Raw genomic sequence first — 12,498 nt, forward strand, 5'->3', positions numbered from 1 at the left:
GAAAAGTGGCATATAAGAACCAACTCTTCTTTTTTCTTATACCATCTCAAGAGATAGCAGTGTGATTAGAACCAGTGGCATATAGTACCCACTGGGGCTGGTAAGAAGGAAGGTGGGGTAATGCAAGCTAGTCAGGGCCAGAATTAATAGTTAGTGGAGCTTGCGAATTCTAGTATTGTCCCCCTTTTCCTCTCTGGCAACACTGTAGAAGAAGACAACTATATTTAGGTGTCAACATGGCAAATGAGGTTCATTGTGGGCAAGTGCAAAGTAATGCACATTGGAGCCAAAATTCCACATTATAAGTATACTTTTACAGGGTCCAAACTGTAAGAAACTGGCCAGGAGAGAGATCTTGGAGGCGTGGTAGATAAATCACTGAAAATGTTGACTCAGTGTGTGACTGCAATAAAAAAGACAAATGTTCTGCTGGGGATTATTAGGAAGGGAACTGAAAACAAAGCAGCCAGCATCATAATGTCCCTACAGAAATCCATGGTGCAGCTTGATTTAGAATATTGTGTACTGTTCTGGTTGTCGAACCTCAAAAAAGATATTATAAAATTGGAAAAAGTGCAGAAAAGGACAACGAAAATGATTAAGGGAATGAAACACCTTCCCTATGAAGAACGATTAAAGAGGTTAGGGCTCTCATTTGGAGACTTGGCAACTGAGGGTTCACATAATAGAGGTTTATAAAATTATGTATGGGGTAAAGAAGGTAGAGAAAAAGTACTTTTCTCCCTGTCTCACAGTATGAGAACTCTTGGTCAGTCAGTGAACTTAACGAGCAGTAAACTTAGAATAGATAAAATGAAGTACTTAATAATGCAAATAGTAACCCATGGAATTCATTGCTGCAAGAAGTAACAGCTACAGACATGGACAACTTCAAGAAGGGATTGGATAAGCATATGGAGTAAAGGTCCATCAGTGGCATAAAGTACAGGTGAACATGTCTGGGGCAGTGATGCTTTTGCAACACCAAAAGCAACACTGGGAAGGTTTCTGGAGTTTTTTGCCTGCTGGTGGACATCCTGATGGTACCTGGGGCTTGGCAGGTATGACTGTTTCCGTACTGGGAACTTCAATGCCCTGGCTTCCATGAGGGGGGCACAAATCTGGGGCAGACAAGGTGCACCGGGTTAAATGCTCCACCATGCGGAAGCAGGAAGAAATGGGACAAATTGTCCTGGCTCAAACTCCAGCCTGCAGTCCAGCGCAGTGTTCAGTGTGGAAATGGTCAATGTGTGACACAGAGTGTTGGACTAGATTGACCACTGACCTGATCCGGTATGACTTCTCATGTCACCATACAGAAACCTCTATTTATTATGGAGAAATTAGCCTTCATCAATCCTTAAAGTGTATAATATGTTGAAGAAATAAAGAAATCACATTGTCTTCTATGTAAAATATCCCTTTAGATCAGTGGTTCTCAACCTGGGGGCCAGGACCCAATTGGGGGTCGAACAACCCTTTCACAGGGGTCGCGACAGGGAAAACAGCTTGGCCGGGGGGGCACCATCAACACAACAGCCTTGCGGGGTAGGTCGAGGTAGAGCGTTCATCTGTCTGGAGCAGTGGAAAACAGCAAGATTCGGCATGGTGTGACTAGAGGCAGAACTGAACTGAGAAACCCCAGAAAAAAACAAATTTATATACAATCATGAACAATGGGTCTTCACATCATTGGCCGGTTTAATTTCTGTGAAAGAACACTTGCATAATTTTATGGTTGGGGTCACAACAACATGAGGAACGGTATTAAAGGGTCGTGGCATTCGGAAGGTTGAGAATCACTGCTTTAGATGTCTGCATGTAACATTGTGGTCATTTCCCACAATGTGAACTTTTTCCAGCTGAGAGCACTGGGCAAAGTGGGTCTGGGGTATTCCTTTAAAAGCCATTCCATAATATACTCAGCAGGAAAAGTTACTCTGAGATAATCCCACTCTGCTTTTTCCTGATCATGGTCCATTTCCATTAACAAATTGAGCAAATAGGATTATTTCAAGGAATGATGCATTTAGATGCTACTGGGAGGTTGAGATAGGTGGACCTATTTGACTGGCTGCAGTTTGTAGGGTGTAGCCCTGCTTCATCTGGCAATTTGTGTTTGTAGTGAGCAGTAGACAAAAAAAAATCCTACTTACTGACTTCTGTAGGTCAAATATCTATCAGTGTATATATGAACGCATGAAGCATGCTTGGATGCTAGGGCAAAATTAATTTATTCAAGAAAGAAATATGCCTTTTCTTAACATTAAAAACTGGAAGGTCATTTTTGCAAATATTTACAAATGTGCAAAGTCCCAAGAAACAGCAATATAACCTTCCTTCCTTCCTTCCTTCCTTCCTTCCTTCCTTCCTTCCTTCCTTCCTTCCTTCCTTCCTTCCTTTTCAGAACTCCACTAATCAATAGATCTTGAACAATGACTTTAAAAGTGCTAAATCACTTTCTAAAGGTATTAGACAGGATATCAGCAACTGAAAGGGACTGTTAAGCAATCGCAGTTCAATATTTCAAAATACTGCTAAGTTCTTGAAATGTAAGGCAATAAATAAATCTGAACTGAGTGTGAGATCGCTTTTCACAAAAAGAAGTTTACTGACTTTGGCCCAATGTACAGCAGCAATTGCCTCTCTCTTCCATCCCTTTCAAAACCAGTAGATTCTTATACCAGAGCCTGCATATCTGGAACATTTGTGTTTATACCTTTTGAAGCAAAGTAGAGAGGGGGCTCTTGCAAAACAGGCAAAACTCACAAAACAAAGCTGTATTTAAAAATAAAATAAGCCCAAACCTGTATGTAGGAGAACTGCTATTTTGTATCAGTTAGATTCAATGTCCCTTTTATTTTGTGATGCTCTGTGGTTTTGTATCACTCTTGGCCAAGAAAACAACACAGTTACTTACATGACCATTATTCCCATTTTTTAATGGGAATATGAGCCTGGGAAATAGAAGATTCCAAAGACTGTAGAACAGACTCAAGGTACAGTTGGGACTTCAATAGAGGTCTTGCAAAGCCAAATCCAGACTTCTATGCTAGACCAATACACCTATTTTGAGGCCTCTGTTGTCTGAAATAAAAGCCTTTCCCTTCCTGATGCAGTCCTACTGAACTGGCTGGCTGGAATCTTCATTTTTGATAGAGCCTCATAAGATTTATGAAGTAGCTTTTTTGGGGGAAGTAAAGAAGAAATGCTCAGTTGTTTCCCAATCAAAAATCAAGTAATTATTGGAGAAAATCGATGCAGAAAGATCAGTTGCCAGACAAAACCAGCCCGGTAAGGAGAGTAGAAAAGAGGAGCTTCCTGTGCGAAAATAATTTTCACACTAAACTTACATCCCATACTGGGGTGGGAGGGGGAGAGGAGTGCATTGGCCAAACAGCTTGTCCTCTTCCCTTCTGGCTTCTTGCAGACCAGTTGATAAAGCATTTCCTAGAAACCTTCCCAGCCCTGATGCAGCAGACCCGCCTTTGCTGAGGTCAATAACCTTGCAGAAATTGGCAGCCAGATCTTTTAAACCTTCCATCAGCAACATTCTGTCAATTACAACGGCACATTTACCAGATATACAGTTTGAGCCTTACAGTTCCTTTCCATGTTGCTGCCTCCCCAAAAACTAATTAAACTGGATCTAACCACAAGTGGTTTCTCATAAGAAAAGGATTTCAGGGACTGACTTGAGATTCCAAGAAGTTAGGAGTCAGTGGGCTTCCCCCCCCCCCCCCGCCCCACTCCGGGTGCAAAGCAAACGTAAACACACCTGTGTTATTCAAGGGTATTTTGTAACTTGAATGAAATCCAACTTTGCAATAGAAGGGACATTGCCCTTCATGTGGCTTAGAACTACTTGTGTTAAGTGTCTCAGACACCTGACCTGAGAGTATTTGTGGTGATGCTAAGGGCCTGGATAAACTTCGGTATACAAAGCAATGAGTCTTTTCACTGCCAGGCTTTTGTTTCAAACTCAGTTCATGTCAGGGCAAACTGCTGCAAACTGAGTGACAGTACAATCCTTGGAGACATTTTTTAAAGTCATAAGACCCGTAGAATAGACCTGAGTAAGATTCTGAGTAGACCTGCTTGCTTTCTTATTGTTCAGGTCCCAGTTCAGGCCTCTTTCCCCCTTTCCGGTGCCAGAGGATGTAACCCACCCTCCCTACCTATTGTGATATGCTTGGGTTGATCTGGGTTGTTGTATTGCAGTTAAGTAATTAATTGCTAATCGTCACAGCCTTTGGGTTGAAGCATGGGGCGGATCTTTGGTGGGAAGGCCAAACTTGCATGCTGGCCTCCACAGGTTAGGGGGCCCCCATAAGGGGCTGTGTGGAAGTAGAGCCAGGGGGTTGGCTTGCATTTCCAAGTGGCAGGGGAACCTGGTAGAGGTGGACATCCAATGGGTTCACCCAGTTGCCACCTCCCATGAGTCAGCAGGCTGTGAGGTCCAGGGATCAAGGCTGGCTAGCTGATGGTGCTCATTAAAGGGGCCTGCTGATTCAGCTGCCTTGCGGTTGGATGACTGCAAGAGGGCAGGAGCCTTCCCCATGCTAAGCCACGCTCAGTTGAAATAAAAGGCTGTGGCCAATTCATGCCAAAACTTGAGGTGTCCAGCGTCCTTATTAAGGCAATCAGTATCTCCCTGCAAAGCAAAAAGCATTCTCTGTCCTCCTTCCAAGTGCCAACCTAGTTCTCAGACAAGCCCCCACATCAGAATAATATTATCTCTACTTTGGCTCATAAGCAACAGAGACCCTGCCACTATTTACATTACTTTTATATGCAATGTATGAATGTATGTCACTATAACTCTATAATTAGAAAGCCCACTTTCATCTATGTGAATGTATTAATGTCCCTATATACTACTGCAGTGACTTACAGTGTGTAGAACAGAATGTAGCAAGACTTAAAAAAAATAAAAAAGCTGACTGGAATAAACCGATGAGAGGAATAGAGGAAATCGCCCAATATTTCCTGTCTTATGAGCAGACTTCTGGTCTCCAAATCAATTATATTTTGCCAACATTTAATTTTCTTGTGATAAATAGGAAGTTAGGTGATTTAAAAAGTCAACTTTCCTTTTGGCCTATCAGAAGATTTTTCTAGTACCAATGAGATGGTTGGGGAACTATATTGATAAAACCAGAAAAGTGAAACTGAACAAGAATATTGAGGACGACTTGTTTGATCTTATTTAATGCATTTTTTTGTGATTTGGTTTTTGTTTCACAATGACATTTCCCCTCAAATCCTCCTTCAGGTGAAAGAGAGTTGACACAACAGGCCATGATAGTGTTGTCATAGTCCCCAAAGTCTATGACGTCAACACCTATATTCATTTTTTTTAGTTCTTATGGTTTTATAAACAAAGTGTTGTCTAAATAAATTTCAAAACATGAGATGTCTACCTCATTGGTAGTCTAAATTATCTTTTCTATTATGTTTGTGTAACGACTGTTACATGGATGACTTCCACTTATCCTGTGACTGCAACAAGATTATTATGGGGAAACTAGGTGCTTGTTTAAACAAAGTATGCCTTTCAGAAGAGCTTCAGAACAGTTCATGCTGACTTAGTTGCAAGGCCTATAGGAAAATAACTGACTGGATGGAGTTTCTCACTGAGAAACTATTTTGTGTTGTTGCAAAATCTGCTTCCATGTAATTGACAGGGGAACACATAGGCCTCACCTAGCTGTTGAGTCAATGGTTCCAGCAATGCCCTTATTCTGGCCACCAAACCAAGTGAATGGAAGCCTGTCTTTAGCTCAAGATGGTGATTTGTCTTGATAATGAAACATAAAATCAGGACAGATCCAACACAGCAGAGGTGAGTTTCCTTACTCCATCCCTAGGGTAGTCCATTTATTGTGAAATTACCATAATCTGTTTGAGCTATTTTTATGATGGACCTTGATAGTGGTGCCAGGCCCAAGGTGGGACCTGGGAATTCCTAGTTTTACAGCACATCTCCAGATGACAGAGCTCAGATCCCCTGGAGAAAATGGTTGCTTTGAGGGTAGACTCCATAACATTATACTCCGTTGCGGTCCCTCCCTGCCCCAAATCCTGCCCACTCCCAGCTCTATCGCCAAAGTCTCCAGGTATTTCACAACCCAGAGCTGGTAACCCTAGACCTTGAAGATGTAGTCAGCGTTCTGCATTCCAGTATTTCATTTCCTCTTTCTCAATGAGATTTATGAGGGCTGTTGTTTATTTACATCCTCTGTCACAGTTTCTCCTTTATTCTCCCATTACTTCCTCACTCACAGTGCCAGTACCCAAGTATTTGTTAATGAATCTTTGACCTGGAAGAGGATTTTAATTACTTCTCCCCCCTTGCAGTAAATGTGATTGTTCATTGATTTATATATTTCTATAGTCATGTAATTATGAAATTACAATTACGAATTAAAAAAAAATGTGACATTGTCTCTGCTGTTTTAAAGCAGCTTATGATTTTCCATGCTGCTTACTTAATTGCTTCCTGTTCACTCATGGTGCCCCTGAATACTGGAATGTTCTCGTAATCAGTTTCTTTTCTCTGGGGAGAGGGAGGCGAAGGCTTTAACTACTGGATTTCTCTTGGCTACAAAGTATGATGTTTGATGCTTCTGTTTTCATAACAGTAATTTCATCATTGTGAGAATTTATTTTTAAATAATGAACAATCACATTTGTTGCAAGGGGAAAATACATGATCAAAGCCTGTCCCCCATCAGGTAAAAGGATCCAATCTGGAATGCTGACTCACAACAAGTAAATAGGAAATGACAGCAGAAACTGCCAGGAAGTGAGCTGAATGATACCACTGCAGTGGAAATGCAGGAATCTGCTGTACTTTCATTTCTTTGGAAAAGGTGTTGCCAGATGTTTAAGGGGAGTATAGTGCTATGTTAAGTTCTGTGTAGAACCTCCATTCCAATACTACATGCAGCTGAATATGGGGAAGGAATTCTTTAGCAGGGCAAAGAGATCGTTGTATGAATCTAGTCCATTCTTCTTGCCTCAGCTGAACTGCAGGTGAATAAGGATGATGATCAGCACCCCCCCCCCCAAAGTGTCTTTTCTTTCTGCTCCTCTACTGCTGGATTATGAGCCTCTTGTGGCGCAGAGTGGTAAGGCAGCCGTCTGAAAGCTTTGCCCATAAGGCTGGGAGTTCAATCCCAGCAGCCGGCTCAAGGTTGACTCAGCCTTCCATCCTTCCGAGGTCGGTAAAATGAGTACCCAGCTTGCTGGGGGGTAAACGGTCATGACTGGGGAAGGCACTGGCAAACCACCCCGTATTGAGTCTGCCATGAAAACGCTAGAGGGCGTCACCCCAAGGGTCAGACATGACTCGGTGCTTGCACAGGGGATACCTTTACCTTTTACTGCTGGATTGGTTGGATATAGAAAAGGTTGACAGGAACTCTATTTCTAACTACCTCTAAACCATTTAGAGATGTTAGATACAGATATGCAACAACATTACAAGTTTACCTAAAGAACACCATGCTTTATGTAACTGGACAAAAGTGGATTCTGGATCTTAAAAGTTTAGGCTAAATAAACATGTTAGTCTTTCAAATGGCACAATACCCTATAGTTTATTTCCTTGGGTGGATAAGAGATTTTGTACTATGAAGTAGGGATGCCATCCTTAAGGCAAGACCTAGGGATCTCCCAGTTTTACATCTTGTATCCAAGTGACGGATAAGTTCCCCTGGGGAAAATGACTGTTTTGGAGGGTGGACTCCACAGCATTATACTCCACTGAGGTCCCCTTCCACCCCAAATCCTGGCTACTCCTGGCTCCACCCTCAAAGTCTCCAGGTATTTCCCAACCCAGAGCTGTCAAGTCTAATTGTCAGATAAGCAGGCTTCATCTAATTGACAGATGAAAGAAGATATATGGAGAACACATTTGGAAGCTTAAACAAATACAAGGGCAGAATTAATTAATTATGGACACACAACGAATAAGAAAAAACAAGTAATTTGCAGCCTAACGTTCAATAATACTGGTGCCTCTCAACACCAACAAATAATGGAACATCTTTAATAATAGCTTACTGAAATAGATTGACTATAATCTATAAGAGAATGGAAAACATTAAAGGATCTCTGGTCCATAGGAATACTTCTTGACATTAAGACAATGAAGAAGACCAAGAGCTAAGCCGTCTAAAAGGCTATTTCCCCCTAGATCTTGAGTTTATTATAAACAGACTGCTGGATGTCAACATAGATGGGTTGGGAATTTTATTACAAATTATATAAAATAATGAATTTCTTGTTGCTGTGCTAAGCTATATGTATATAAAACATTAAAAAAACCTTACAAATATGGGTAGGAGAATACAAAAGAACATTTTTAACAAAAGAACATTTATAACAGTGAACCTATATCAAGTGTACAACGACAGCCCCACAGATTTTATCATTTTAGTCAGTTGAAATGTATATTCTAAGGATAAAAGAAATACTTGAAACGGTAAACCTGCAAAGGATTAAACATTTAGATAGCTTACCTCTACAATGAACATAACCCTCAGCATTTGATATAAGTATGTAGAGACAGATTTCTAATGTTAAGCTAATCCTCAGTGAACGTGCATTTGCACCCGATCTGTTGGGAGAAATACTGGGGTCGGTCCCAAGTTGTGTTTCTACTCATGCAAAGCAGGAGGTTCTGTTTGTATAGATTTGGCTCCTTGCACCTCATCCATGCTGTTCCGGAGGATCCCCAAGCCTTGACAATCCAGCACGTTTTCAGTCTGAAGCAATCTTTACTTGTTTCAAGCATTGTTGAGCCTGGAAGAAAATATGTATAAGTACAATTTGAAACAATTCAGGGATATCTAAAGCTGTCTGAATCTAGTCTGCTCTAGTGGGATATTTTTTAAATTAGAAAAATGCTTATTCGAAGGAAGAACAATTCCAGCTAGAACAATATCTTTCTTAAAGGATAGTTGGGTAAACAAGTTATATTTTTATTATTTTATTTTAAAAGAAACAATGCTTAAGGAAACTTAATTAAACAACATAAACTCATCAATGTAGTGTGATGTCTGTAAATAGATTTGTGGACATTGTATAAAATTATTTTGTCTGTCTATGTTTTTGTAGTTGACTTTCTTCAAAAACAACTGAAATGCATCTGGCCATTTTATGAAAAAATAATTATGCCTCTACAGCTTCAGGTGGGCCCTAAAGCATCATCAATTGGGTTATAAGCCCAATAGAGATGCCAATCCTTTTTGCTGCTTTTTGGAAGCACCTGTTGCCAGTGTGCATATGTATAAATCGAGGGCAGTGTGCCTTCTACTTCTCTTTCCACTTACACTGAAGAAGCAGCAGGACAGCGAAGTGGAGATTTATTTCACCTTTGGAAGGTTTAGATATATTCCAGACTAGCCATCTCTATTCCTACTAGTTGGTTTTCCAGTTTCCCACACACTTGCAATGTGGACTTCCCTCCACACCAGTGAGATGATAACTCTTGTATCACATGACTGCGTGACATGTGGTTAGAAAGTCCAATGCTGCCCCCTGTGTCCTGCTTGTGAGAACACTGAAGACCACTGTTCTACAGCATCTTTTTATATTTTTATTTTTTGTCATGGACTGCTGGAGGTCTTTTTACTTCCACAATCCAAAAATTATCTTCTTAGATTATCTTTGGTATCTTCCAGTGTAACCAGCTGCACAAGGGAAGAACTCATTCTTGTAGACTCTCTAGCAACTGGAAAGACTTTAGTATCAGGAATTGAGTTTAGGCTGAGCTACATGTGGAAAAGCAATAAATGTTTATGGCTATTATATTATACACATACATATGTTGCAGAGCAAGAAGAAACAAAGCCACACATAAAATCTGGTTCACATTAAAATTCTATTAGCTTGAATAATACTCTTTCCCATAAACAAGGTTATTCCTTAACTTCTGGCAACAAAGTAACAGGCATCGTACTCCAAACTAGGAAATTTGTAGACATTCTTTTTTGTTTCTTTATACCTTTGACATTAAATGATGGTAAAACAGGTTAGTTTATTATTGTTGTTGTGAACTGTTTTAAAGCTGAGCCCTGGTAGTGCCAAGTTCTGAAACTATAAATCTCTCAAATCATAGCTTAGCCTTGACATCACAAGTTCTGAACTTTTATCTCATGGTATGATGAAATCCCCATCAGTTCCCTATAGAACTAACTATAGTTTTACACACTTATTTGTTTGTTTGTTTATTTATACCACCCTTCCCTACGGCTCTGGGCGGTTTACATAAAACATTTTGGAACATTTACATAGAACACTATCAAAATCAATATAACAGTATAACAATAACAACAACATACCAACTGGAACAATTAGAACAGCACTTCAACAATAACTTTGACACTCCCTCAGCATGTTTGATCTCTCAGTCTCGGGGGGGGGGGACCTGTAGATGTTATGGATGTAGAATCTATAACATGTGGAATCCAGGTAATCTCAGTTCTCTGCTGTTAAAAGAATGTGATAATTCATCTCTTGGCTGTTGGCAATAATTTTGTCAGTTGTATGTTGGAATTTATCATGGCTAGGGTCCTCAAAATGTGGAAGTTGCCTGAGAATCTCTGGACCTCAGTGAGACAGCTTAAGTAAACAACAGACTGCATTGAGCTGGCCGTCCCAACGGGATTGTACGGCTTCAACATCATAGAAGACCAAAAACTGGAGACCAAGGAATGAAAAATGGGTCAAAGCCCTGAAGGAACAGAAGATGAGGCTTGTACTTACCCACTTAGCCCATCTTTATAATTTTTAAAATTTATCTATTTTAAAAATGTCTACTCTGCCTTTCCATCAAACTCAGTTTTCCCACGTTAGTTAGCATTTCAAATATTAACAGACAGAGAGGGAGATAGAGATAGGGAGAGACAGAGATAAAATTTAAACCAATTAAATAAGACATACAAACATAGAGGCATACAAACAGAGACTCTTGACAAACATTTTCAAAGAGTTTTGAAGTGACTCAGACAGGAAACTAATGCAGTCAGCTGTGTCAGTGCTGAGATTTTCTTTGAGATACAGTTCACACACAGAGGGACACACCCATTGGTAAGCAGTGTTGCAATTCACGACTTTGGCAAAGAAATATTTGAAGCCACCAACCTATGCACAACATATGCACAATACACAGTTGTCCACAACCATTGATTCCAGGGCAACTGATCTCTATTGCATGGGGATAATTTGTAATGGAGATCTCCAGGTATCATCTTGAAGTTGGTGGCCCTTGTGGATAGTGGAGCCAGATAGCAGATGGTTTCTTCCTCCACAGATACGGAAACCCTGACTTTATCCTTGAATTATGGTTTTTGGAAGGTGGTTTTTCTATGTCAACTAACAGTCTGCTTGCCCTTCTTCCTCTCCCATATGTTATAGTAGTTTACTGACCTTTGCAGCCAGTCATGCTAGGAAGTGCTGGAATTTATCCTCTTAGCAAGCGCAGTTCTACTTCCTAGTTTCTGTTCAGTTTGGCCCTTCTAGTGTAAGGTGACCAGATTGCCTCACTTTTGGAGGGACATTTGGGGGTACCTGGCAAATTGTACTTACTTTGCAATTAAAAATATATATATTACAATACTATTTTTGCATTCTATGCATTCTATGAAACTTTTTGTTGTTCCATATAGACCAAATTTTTAATCAAGAACCCCCCCCCCCCCGGTCCTGCTTTACCAATGTTAAAATCTGGTCACCTTACTCTAGTGTAACCCTGAACCCACTAGGAGGAGTTAAAGAGTTGAGGTATTCTTTATAAGGAAGAGGAAGAAGAAGAGTTGGTTTTGACATGCCACTTTTCTCTACCAGGAGTCTCAAAGCAGCTTACAATCTCCTTCCTTTTCCTCTCCCCACTACGGACACCCTGTAAGGTAGGGCTGAAAGAGCCCTGATATTACTGCTCAGTCAGAACAGAACTATCAGGGCTGTGATTACCCCAAGGTCAATCTGGCTGCATGTGGGGGAGCAGAGAATCAAACCCAGTTCGTCAAATAAGAAGCCTCCACTCTTAACCACTACACTGAGCTGGCAAAAGGTGTGATTTCACCCAAAGGATTGGAGGGCTTGAAGCTACAGGGAGGAGCACTTTCCTTCAGAAACATTCCTTTCCATAAACTACATATCAATATTTTAGGTATACCAAAAACTCCTATAAAGAGCAGATGACATCCCAAGGCAGAGCAAAACTGCAAACTTCAAGGAGCTGGCTAGACAGAAGAGCGAAAGACTGCGTCTGCTCAAATACAACAAGCCTGAATTATTACATGTTGATTGTTGTTGTATATACTTAATTATTGTTCCAAAAACTAAATAATAATTTAAAAAGAAAATGTAGTAGGTTATATTTGAATTGAATAGGTTATACTAGCAACTTATTCACTTCAACGAATTTCCTCCTGATTAATTTTGTGGCTACAGTAATGTTACCTTTTGGTTTTCTGCCTTCTCTAT

At 40.4% G+C, this 12,498-nt stretch overlaps 1 protein-coding gene across 1 annotated transcript in view; it reads right to left on the reverse strand.

Annotated features, from left to right (window-relative positions):
* Positions 1–8,239: 8,239 nt before the first annotated feature.
* CCDC186 (coiled-coil domain containing 186) overlaps positions 8,240–12,498 on the reverse strand; it is a 71,253-nt gene continuing 66,994 nt past the window's right edge. Inside the window, exon 17 of the transcript XR_013233597.1 lies at positions 8,240–8,811. The gene's annotated coding sequence lies outside the window, so the exon portion shown is untranslated. The remainder of the gene's footprint in view (positions 8,812–12,498) is intronic.

Source organism: Paroedura picta, chromosome 8, assembly GCF_049243985.1.
Source record: "Paroedura picta isolate Pp20150507F chromosome 8, Ppicta_v3.0, whole genome shotgun sequence".
NCBI classification, from domain to species: Eukaryota; Metazoa; Chordata; class Lepidosauria; order Squamata; family Gekkonidae; genus Paroedura; species Paroedura picta.